Source organism: Zonotrichia albicollis, chromosome 3 (genome assembly GCF_047830755.1).
Source record: "Zonotrichia albicollis isolate bZonAlb1 chromosome 3, bZonAlb1.hap1, whole genome shotgun sequence".
In the NCBI taxonomy this organism is placed as follows: domain Eukaryota; kingdom Metazoa; phylum Chordata; class Aves; order Passeriformes; family Passerellidae; genus Zonotrichia; species Zonotrichia albicollis.
Genome location: NC_133821.1, coordinates 83,291,656 through 83,302,816, shown reverse-complemented (window position 1 = coordinate 83,302,816; position 11,161 = coordinate 83,291,656).

The following is an 11,161-nucleotide window of genomic DNA, read 5'->3' as shown; positions in this document are numbered from 1 at the left end:
CCCTGATACTGGAACAGATAAATACAAAATCTGTGCTGACTGGCATCCACACAACTTCATAGCTCAGGGCTTTGGAAGAAGGTTTGGAATGGGCCCTACAGCACTTTGCCTGGCTCAGGACTGCTGTAGCTGAACATGTTCACTGTGGTTCATGCTGACCATGGGAACCAGGGGACACCTACAGAGCAGGATATTCTAAATGCAATCGTGGTACTTTCACCCATGCTGGAAATGGCATGTCACTTCCACCTATTCTAAGATCTTTTAAACCATTATCATCTTTATGCCATTATGAGGCTTTGAGAAATTCAGGCTCCCCAAAGCTAGTGTGAAGATAAGGTCAAAATGCCTCCCAAAAAGAGGAGGGTGTTCTACATCTATCTGAAAAGATGAACAGAGAAAAAAATGGAAGTGAAACATTTAATTTAGATTATATTCTTAACATTTAGAAAGAGGAAACAGCTAACCATCAGGGAAAATTTCCTGCTTGTGAGAGATATTAAAGTGACTCCAAAGGAAACATCTGGGATGTTAAAAAATGATTGAAGAAAAAAGTGAGAAATATATTTCATAGAACAATCCTCCAGTTGCAGGGCGATGAACTGGATGACCTAATAGCTCTTTTCCATTCCTTACATCTATGATTCTGTGATTCTAAATATATATTCGGAATTCTACAAGAGGCAGTGAGACAGTAGAGACATTGAAGAACATAAGTGGAAAGTTAGTGACAGATGAGTCTGATTCTGCTGCAGGCCTAAATGAATTCCTCACCTCATTATTCACTGGGGGAATGTGGGGAGAAAAATTTTAAAAAATAGGTATGTAGCATCTCTGTGACTGAGAGACATTCTCCTGGAGGGGAAAGTGAAATGTTAAAAGGCTTTGCTATTGCGCTGGAGAAGATAATAAGGCAATTAGGACTGTTACATTTGACAAAGCACCAGGCTCAGATGAATTGTGTCCCAGAATCCTGAAGGAAGTAACAAAGGAAATAAGAAAGCCTTCAGCAAAGGTATTTGACAGGCCACTAAGGAGTTCAGTCATAGCCAAGGACTTAAGGGGTACTAAAGCTATCCCCAGATTCAAGAAAGAATCAAGAGAAGATTCAGGGGACAAGTCCTCTAAGTCTCATTTCAGTTGAGAGAACGAAATTGGAAATATTTCTAAGGGACCGTGTTGAAGTAATTTTAACATATAATTTAATACAGGCAACAGGAATTAGAGAAATTTGCATGACATTTTAGCATGTTATGGGAGTTGTAGACCACAGTGAATAGATTGATCTCATACATACAGCTGTCAAGGTGGTAAAAAAGGGAGGAAAAACCCTATATAAACTATAGTATGAAGAGCTGGGATTAAACATTTTGTATTCAGCTGGACATTGCCTTAAAAGTTGCCAAAGTAGATCTACTTTAGAAGTGCATCATTACAGAGAAACATAAAAGCTAAAAGGGAGAGACACAGTAATGCATCCTAGTGGTTAAAGACATTTGAAGAGCTTGGCTACTGTAGTTACAATCACTTTGCAGTCTCGTGCAGATGGATTAAACCATAATAGCTCTAAACTAGCTAAGCTAAGTACCTGCTGCAGACAGGCAGCACCAAGCTGGACTCAGGCTGCAAAGCCTGACTGACATCCAGGTAAATACCTCAGCATGATCCTCCTACAATCAACTGATATCACAACTGCATTACCCTGCCAGGATTAACCAGTTTAAAGCTAGCTGAGGTGAGGCTGTAAAAGAAGTGGTATCTGTAGACATGTTCCTAAACTACCAGTCCCCAGTCTTTTCAATTTGGTGAATCCTTTGAAGCTTAAAAAAATTCCAAGCTTACTTAAATCCTTCTGTGTATATAGATGTAAACTTGTAAAACAAAAATCATGAGACCTGTATTCCCAAAATTTAAATAAGGCATTGAGACACACTGAATCCTCAGTCTACCAGCTCTAGTGTGTCATTATCTGTATGTTGTGACTGTGTCCACACTTCTTCAGGAAACTGTCTTCTCTTTGTCTTCAGCCTCTAGTTCCCTTATTTGTCTCTCAACTCTTTTCTTTTCATTTCCCACTCACGATTTTCCCTTCAATAATCCCTTGAAAACTTACATTTAATGCCAGACCAAATCTGTAACCATGGACAAGTCATAAAAATTCAGAACTCTGAACATTCAAATCTATTATTCCTTTGTTACAGTGTGTTAAAACATTCCACATATGGAACATAATCTTTTTTTTTTCTCTTGCTAGGCTTTTATGATTTGTGGCATCAAATAGTATGTAGTATTTTAAAAACTGGCAAGAGGGATGGTAAAGAAAATAGTGCTTAACTTAGATTAAAGAAATCAACTTAAAGAGCTTGATCCGCTGAAGGCAATAGAACCTGTGCCTTTCCAAAGAAGAGAGGAGATGACAAGTTGGATAAAAGTGGGCAAAAATAATTTCTTCTGACATCACTCCTTATTCCAACCTTCTTTGCCTCCACAAAATGGGATATCCTGCTTCGATAGCTTAAAAAGACAAGATTTTTTGTGTGACGCGACTTCACTTTCACTTTACAAATTGTACATACTATCATAAGGTAAAAATCTGCAAGTTAGAAATTGCAGTGCTATTAACAGGAAGTTTTGATTTAGGTTATTCAGGATATTTTCCCGTCTTTGAATCTTAAGGCTTTTCAGTACATTTCAGTTCATTGCAGTACCACCGTTCTTCCCTTACCTCCAACGCTCACATTGTTCCCATTGTTGTTTGCTCTTTACTTGGTTTTCAGGTAAGTGCCAGACGTTTTAGTAGAGGGCTGACTCTAGGTCTGCAACAAAAATCTTTATTTTATTTATATGACTGTAAACACCTGTTCCAGATGGACAAGTTACACAATTTTTTGGGATTTAGCTTTGTGGCACTTTGGCCTGAGCAGAATATTTCTAAGAGCTGTCTGAGCTGTGTCTTTTCATCCAGCACACACAAAAGGCCACCACCTGAAGGTAAAACTGAAGTCAACAGGGTCCCACAGGTGTGACTAAAAGCTTCATTTGGCTCAAGAGTTTCTCATATTCAAAGGATAGGTTCTGCCTGTAGATGCATATATGCCAATGTCAATGAAAAAAAATGAAGTTGTGTAGAGGAAAAAAAAAAAAGAAAAAACACACCCCTCCCCCCCCCAAAAAAAACCAAAATAAAAACATTAAAAGCCAGAGAGACAGAGACATATCCTAGTTTACTTGTGAGTTTACAGCTTTATAGACCAACCTGTGCCTTAGGATTAAAAAGATATAATATGTAACATGCAGAGGGATGACTAGGGGGCATGAAACCATCTGCAAATGTTTGAAAGATGTTTGCGTTCCCCTTAGGCATGAAAGAAATTACTTCCTCTGTTGCCAGAAAAAAATTCCAAGAAATAGTGGGTCAAAGTTAAAAAAGGGAAAGTTAAAGTAAATTTCAGGGAACTGTTGCTGGCAATGAGGGTATCTGTATAATTTTTAAAGCAAGAGCAAAATTCCAGACAGTGGACAATGCAATACTTAAAATCTTTTTTCTGTTGTCACCAGCTAACCATGACTTCTTATTTTCTTATTTTCTTCTCTGGGAAGAGATTTAGGAACCCCAGAAAAAAGGATTTTGTGTTCAGTTTTCCTGGGAATTGTCTAATGTGAAATAAGCATCCTAAAAGCCCAGAACAGAGCTCCATGTATTTCTTTCAGCTGATGTCCTTTAGCCTCACTCTTGTATTCTTGACTGCTCAAGGAATGACAGTCATCAAGACCAGGAAGGTTTTGGACATACTGGGAGAGGTCAACTGAAGAAACTCCTTGCATATTAATGATGAAAGTAAAATAAATTGATACATAGAAAGCAAAGGACAGAGAAGAATACCCTGCAAGTAAAGTTAAAAACTTCCAAAAGACAGTGGTGGATGCCCCAGTGCTCACACTGAAGGTATTTTATATGGGTGTCAGAAAACCAGTTGAGTGTGTGGTGACAGGAATGACAAATGAAGGCATAGAGTAAAAAAGTAAATAACTTAAGAAGATCCAAAGCAAATAACTTAGCCAGATCAAACCATAGTCCAGAAATAACAGGAAAGAATTTCCCTACTCAGATAAGCAGATTACTAGAGCTGTGCTACTGACTGCACTGGTTTGATAGCAAAGGCCAAGAGATTCCAAAAGACACTGAGATTAAAAAAAAAAAAAAAAACAAAAAAACAAAACAAAACAAAAAAAAAACAATCAAACAAAACCCCCAAACAAACACAAACCAAACAAAAAAAAAATATACCCAACTCCAAACAAATTAACAAACAAAACATTACAAAACAACAATCCAAAACTCCCATATTACTGGAAGACTACATTTGCAATAATCATAAACAACAGCTTTCTGGAGCCAGAAACCCAGATGACGGTAAGCACTCCCATGTGCTTTCAGGATCTGCTTCAAAATAAGACTACACCAAAAAAAAAAAATCAATCAGTAATAAAAAAAAATCAAAGAAAAGGGAACAAAAAAAGAGAAAAATCTGCAACAGTCATATTTACTTTTAAAGAGGAATTACAAAAAAGGGGAGATTATTCTGAAAACATCAAGAGCATGTAACAACATAAATCGTTTGAAAGTTGCAGCATGGAGTATTTAAAACCAATATACTAGAAGCTCAAGATAAACAAACAAACAAAAAATCCAAGTCCAAAAGGATCAGGAAAAAACTCTATAAGGAAAACAGTAGAAGAGATTATTAGAAATAAACATGCTTCAGCAAAACTGGATTTTCTTCTACCTAAGAAAAATAGAAAAGTTTGTAAGCTTTGGGAAGCAGGATATAGCAGCATAATAAGACAGAGAGAAAATGTTTTGAAGAACAACTTGTTGAAGTCAGAGATGCTAACCACAGGACATGTCAGAGGTGGAAAATTTACCAATGCTCACCAGTGGGTGAGCAATGTGTCTCAAATACCACTCAGGAAGCACAACATCAGAAGAAATTTATTGGAAATAAGCCTAAAGCACTGTGGACAATAACAGATGCTTAAGGAAAAAAATAATTGAAAATTAACTTTGCTAAGGTCCTCAATGTGAGCTTTCTCAACTAACAGCAGTTCTATCTTATCCCTAAATTTTTCTCATAGCAGAAAAACAGGAAGCGGAAATTCCAGTAGAAGTCTTTACCCGGGGTTTTAGAGTGATCAAGTTAACAACTGACTAGTAACAAGTATCCCGGAGTTTTGTAAAAACTAAAAAGGAAAAAAAAAATCATGACAGTGATAAAAATGTCATGCTTGGGAAATGTCAACATAATTTCTGTGTAGAGAAGCTGTGTTTCAGAAGCAGTTCTTTGTGGGTGCCTGAAAGAACATGGAAAACAACAACTCTGTCTGTACAGCACTCTTTGATTTCCAAAAACCACTGTCATGATCCTTCACAGAAGCCTCTTAGAGACACTGAGCTGTCTTGGTAAGAGGGCACGTCCTCTTAAGAATTAATATCAATCATAAGACAGGAAACAAAAATATATGAATAATGATTAGTCCTCAAAATGGAGAAAGATTACTAGAGAACCTGTGCTAGCCAGCATGTCAAAAAATGATCTGGAAAAGGAGCTAAATAAAGAGGTAAAAAAGGCTGGGGATGTACAAAATTACGCAAGATATTTAAATATAACGCTGACTGTGAGGACTTGCAGAAGGAGCTCATGGCACTGAGCGAATAGGCAATAAAATGGAAGATGAAATTCAATGTTGATAAGGGCATATAGGAAAAAATAGCCCTAACTATATGTACACTATGATGGGCTGTAAATAAGCCATTACCACACAGCAAAGAGATCTTAGAGTTACTGTGAATAGTTCTCTGAAAACAGAGTGCTCAGCAGCAGTCAAAAATGCAATAGAATAGGAGGAATTATTGGGAAAAGAAAAGAGAACAAAACAGAAATCATTTTTATGTTTTTATGTAAATGCATGCTGCGCTTGCATCTAGAATGCTGTGCACAGTTTCAGCCACCCAACTGAAAAAGATTACATCTGGGCTTGAAAAATGGAGAAAAAGGCAAAAAAATGGCAATTGCAAGTATGGGCTGTCTCTTCCATACAACAGACTAAGCTGACTTCGATGTGGGTAAAAAATGAGATAGTTTTCTAGTGAATGAACAGGGTTACATAAAAATTACAGAGATACCAGTGAAACAATTAAACAACATATTTAAGAAAAAAAACCACTTTTTTCTACATGCCATGCAAATAAATATTGGCCCCTTTTTCATGAGATGAAGTTGAGAAGCAATTGATATAAATATATATATGTTTTTATATAGATTTGAAAAATTGAGTCCCATGGTCTGAAAGAAAACTCCACTTCAGAAACCCCCTCGCACATTTGCTGTTCAGCTGGGTGATATATTAGAGAATGAACTGCTTCACAGTGGTGTTGAGTTCCTATGGTCATCCCTGAGCAGTCACTACAGAGTAATGTTGCAAATAAGAAAAACAGCTTAATGGACCATTGATCTGTGTCTGAGTCACTCTTACATTAGAGGAGACAGAAATTACTTCCCCCAAGGCTGGTCTGCAATGTGGTGGTTAAAACACTGTGCTGGAAATCAGAAATTGTGGGTTGAAAGCCCATCAAGGAGAGAAAGGTCCAGACTGCAGGTCCCCGGGTACAGGACTGAACATATCCCTCTGTGCCAGCAGGGACATCAAAAGGACTGAACATTGTGTGGCCTCCCTTGCGGAGAAGTGGAGATTAATGACACTCCTAAATCTGGGCTACAACTAAACACAGGTAGTAAAGTGGTGTCTTTCCTCCACTGTCCATAAAGGATGTTTACAAGGTACCCACTGAGTCTTAGAAGACTAGAAACTGCTGAAGAAAGAAATCCCACATTGCTACCTAGGGTTTGGATACTATGCCTCTACCAAGAGGCAATCTGGACTTTACCTTTCATTTCTGGGGATAGTGCAATACATGGATAAAAACCACACCAGAGCAGAGGCCTCCTTCTTTTGATTTAATCCAGGCAGCAGAAGTGGGCTGTTATCCTACAGGTAACTCAGCTAACAGACGGGACATGCATTTATTTCCCTGTCCTATTCTTTAACAGCAGAGCAGAGGAGTGTGAGGAGGCACTGTTTTTCCTGGATCTGAATACAATTATGTTTTGTTTCCAGACCCCTTTTGACTTTGACTCCCTACCCTACCTCTGTCCCAATCCAAGCCCTGCCTCCAAGTTATCCTTCCTCAGGATAGGGCAGATTGTGCCTTCATCCAGCTCCTCACCATCCAGATTTTAAGAGGGGAAGAAAAGCCAGCTTGAACAAAACAAAACAAAACAAATCATAGTAATCATCATCATAGCAATCATCATCATTACCACCATAAAAAGAGAAAGAAACCTAAACAGGCTAGACCTTTTTCACAATGTCAGAACATGAGAAGAATCAGCATCAAAATCACAGGATGCCACATTAACAAGAGCAGAGTTTTATTATCATATCTCTGATTCTCTACACTTAAATAGATCAGAATTTTTCTTTGCACAAAATCCTGTCTCCAGCTCCAGCAGCAGCATGATCAGAAAAATGTAGATGTGCATTGCCTGAACCTTCCCTTTTAAGATTCCATCTATTCTTCTTAACCTGTTGAACCTCCTGCCAAAACTGTACGTGAAGCTGAACCAGAGACAAAATCTACATACAATTTCCCTGCACAACTGGCAGGGAAAGTCTCAGGATACAAATAAGCAGTGTTTAAAGACCAACACAAACAAAGAGAGTGTGGATTTGCCTTTGCATGCTCCTGCAAGGCTGCATGCAGGCTGAGCTACTGTTTTGCAAGAATAGCTTTCATATGCAATGTAAGATCAGAGATCACTGAGGATAAGTAACGTTTCACTACATTTTCAATACCGTGATCCCTCTGAGACACTACCTCGTCATGTCTTCAGTAGTTCCAGTGTTTAAGTTCAAGAATGTTGCCTGGTAGGCCACTTCACAAGTTTATGTTCTTTTGAATAAAAAAGTGTTTCCTTTCATCTCCAAATGTTGGGGTTTTTTTTTCACTTTTTAATTTCCATTTTGATTTCTTTTGCTTTGTTATCTGTGCATGACTGAAAATATTAATTTGACTTGATATAGTCTGTTCTATTTAGACTTTGAACTTCCTTCTTACTCTGCTGTAGGTTTATGGGTGGCTTTGTCCTGCATTTATGTCTTAGTTCATTTGTTAGCCATATTAGAACTAGTTTTTTTAGCTTTGTTTGGAAGTATTACAAAATTCTTTTACTACAATGACCAAGCCCACAAAGTAATAGTTCAGTAGCAGGCACAATTAGAATCATATTCCACTCTAGTATTTTCTTTTTTCCTATACTATTCCTCTCCCTTCATGAAACTGGAAACAAGCCTGTTTCCTATGGATGTAATTTAAAAACAAATAAAACCTCTATGTTGGGAAATATAGTTTTGCACGGTTATTCAAAAAATAAAAAGTCTAACATCTAGGAAAGTACATTTATATTGTGATTTTATAATCACACCCTACACCTATGTGGTGCTTTGGAGCTAATAAAAGACTATAAGAAGTGCATAATGGCTTATTTTCTATTCTGTCAAGGCCAGTGATTGATGAGGTATCACACTTTTAACAGTGGTCTCAGGAGCAGGGAGCAGCGCATTGATCTCCTGCTCCACCTTCTGCCTGTGCTCCTGGCAGTCCCCATCACTGTGGGGAGCCCCAGTGCAGCCCCGTTCCTGCAGCAGCCACAATCTACCATCACCCCCTGTAAAGGGCCCTCTCTTCTCCATCCCTGCAGCAGGAAAGATGGCAAATCAGGGAATGTGGACATTAGAGTCACAGCCTGGTCTTTGAGCAGAGCTGTGGGACATCTACTGCCTAATTGTGCTGAGGTCTTTAAAAGTCACCTCTGCTGGGATACATTCTGACATGAGAAAAATCTTCCTGTGCTTTAATCACTGCTTACTACACTAATGTTAATAGCATTTTGTTGCCTTCTCCCTTATCTCTCTGCTCTATCCATCTGGTTCCTCAGCTCACAGATAAAATCAGAAGGTCTTTTTGGGAAGATGTCACACTGCCTAGAATTACACATCTCCAAATCCTTGATTGAGATCATTGGTCAATAAGAGTGTGTGAATGATGGGAGCAATCATCAAAGCTAGATAGAGTTAAGGTAAAACGTTCGTCCCTCACACCAGAAAAATGTCTGGGCAACAGTTTGGATGGATTAATCAAAAAATGCAGTTTTGTACTGTGCTGAAACTAATGATTAATTTAGCAAATGGTTCCAACTCAACTGAGAACAGGCATTGTTTTCTGAAAATGTCAATATGATTCATTTTAATGTGCTCTAAATGTTTTGCTTTCTCAAGCCAGATTAGCCATAGGCTTTAGATGGTTTTCACAAAGCCAGTAAGAATTGGATAAAGAAGTTTTTATATGCTCTCCTATAATTTTAAGTCTTTCCTATACTATTTAAGCTGCCTCCCAAGCTGAATCAATGAGCTTTGCCATTTACCACCTTCATGATTAAATGCAAGCCAAAATCAAGGTACAGATTTTTCCTATCTCTCCAATTCTATTTACTGTAAAGTATTTCTTTAACAAAGCAAGGAATGGAGCAATTCTCCCCTTCTCTCTTTCACTGTTCCTTTTCCCACAAAGTCAATTCAGGTCAATGCAAATGTATTCTTTTGGATTGGTTTAAGCACTGAACTAAAATGCAGCTCTTGCTTCATTGTGTGTGGAACACTAGCTCTGTTCTAAAGGAGTAATATATACCCCCCCCTCAAAATTAGAACCACATCCCAAAAAGTCATTAATCCACAGGTTTTACATATATATGTGCATGCCTGTATAGATTCAGAACAGGTGTGAGATCGTGATATTATAGCTGATAGGTCAAATGGAATGGATGAGGTTTTAATCAATATTTTGAAAGAAGAGAGAGCATTAATAATAAGGAGACTGACTCTCTGGTGAGGCCGTATAAAATTTAGTGTTTCTACAGTTTTTAAAGCCCTTTTACTTCACAGAGAACCACTTAAAAAGCAAGGGGAAAAAAAAGTTGTATTTTGACTTCAAAAAAACCTACAGTCCTTGCCTGTAATATGCTTCATAATTTGTTTGCTGCATTACATGACAGTTGCATGTTCCAACAAAATTGCAGTTACACAGTAGGCCTCATCTCTTCTCAAAAGCCCTGTAAACACAATACATTTCAGAAATGGTTTGCCTCTAGAGGGTCAGACTCAGAAAGATGATTCTGTCAATGGAGTAAGTGTGAAGCTGCTTTTGACCTTAATCTGAGGGCATTAAAATGCATTTTTATTCTTCTTTTTTAAAGTGGCACATGTGAACAGTTACCAAAAAAAAAAAAAAAAAAAAAGGTCTTGCTTGCAAGAAGAGGTTTTTTTCTCATTGGTGTGTTAAATTTATCAACTAACTGCAGTAGCTTGAGAGGGAAAAAATCATGGTTTTAAGTATCTTATTCCTGTTTTGAACAAGAGACACTAGTCTGCCAGCTAAATACAGGCAGAGAAGAACTGTTTTGAGTTTTACTTTATTTTAATAACCAGTTAAATCCATTGAGAGAAAAACAGTTCATACCTGTGGAGCAGGAAAAGGAGACATAATAGCTACTAAATATTATGTATTCAGAACAGTGGTTACTGAACTTGTACTATGCTTGAAGATTTCTCCTAAAAAAGAGTATTACTTTTCTTACAAAATTTTATTTAGTTATAACCTTAAATCATCATGTCTACAACTACATCATTTTAACCAAGCAAATGAATGAGCTCCATTGGTTCTGCCTGCAGATTCAGCAGAAAATATTTCCCCAATCTGTGCAGTGAAGAAGGCATTTCTCAAGTGGGGTGATTTAACATTTCCAAACTTTCTATTAAAAGAGTTCTAGAAGGGCTTGGAAAGCCCTTCTAGAAGACTCTAGAAGTTTAATGAAGACCCTTGTCATTAGGTGCTTTGTAAAGTATATATTGATATTGATATATATTTTATCCTTCCTACAGAATTCTAGACAGAACTAATATATTTTTTTTCACTCTAGCCCATAGAGGTTTGATTTTCTCACTTAAAGACAGTAGAGTTTGACTGCTTAGGTATTTAAAGTGGTTT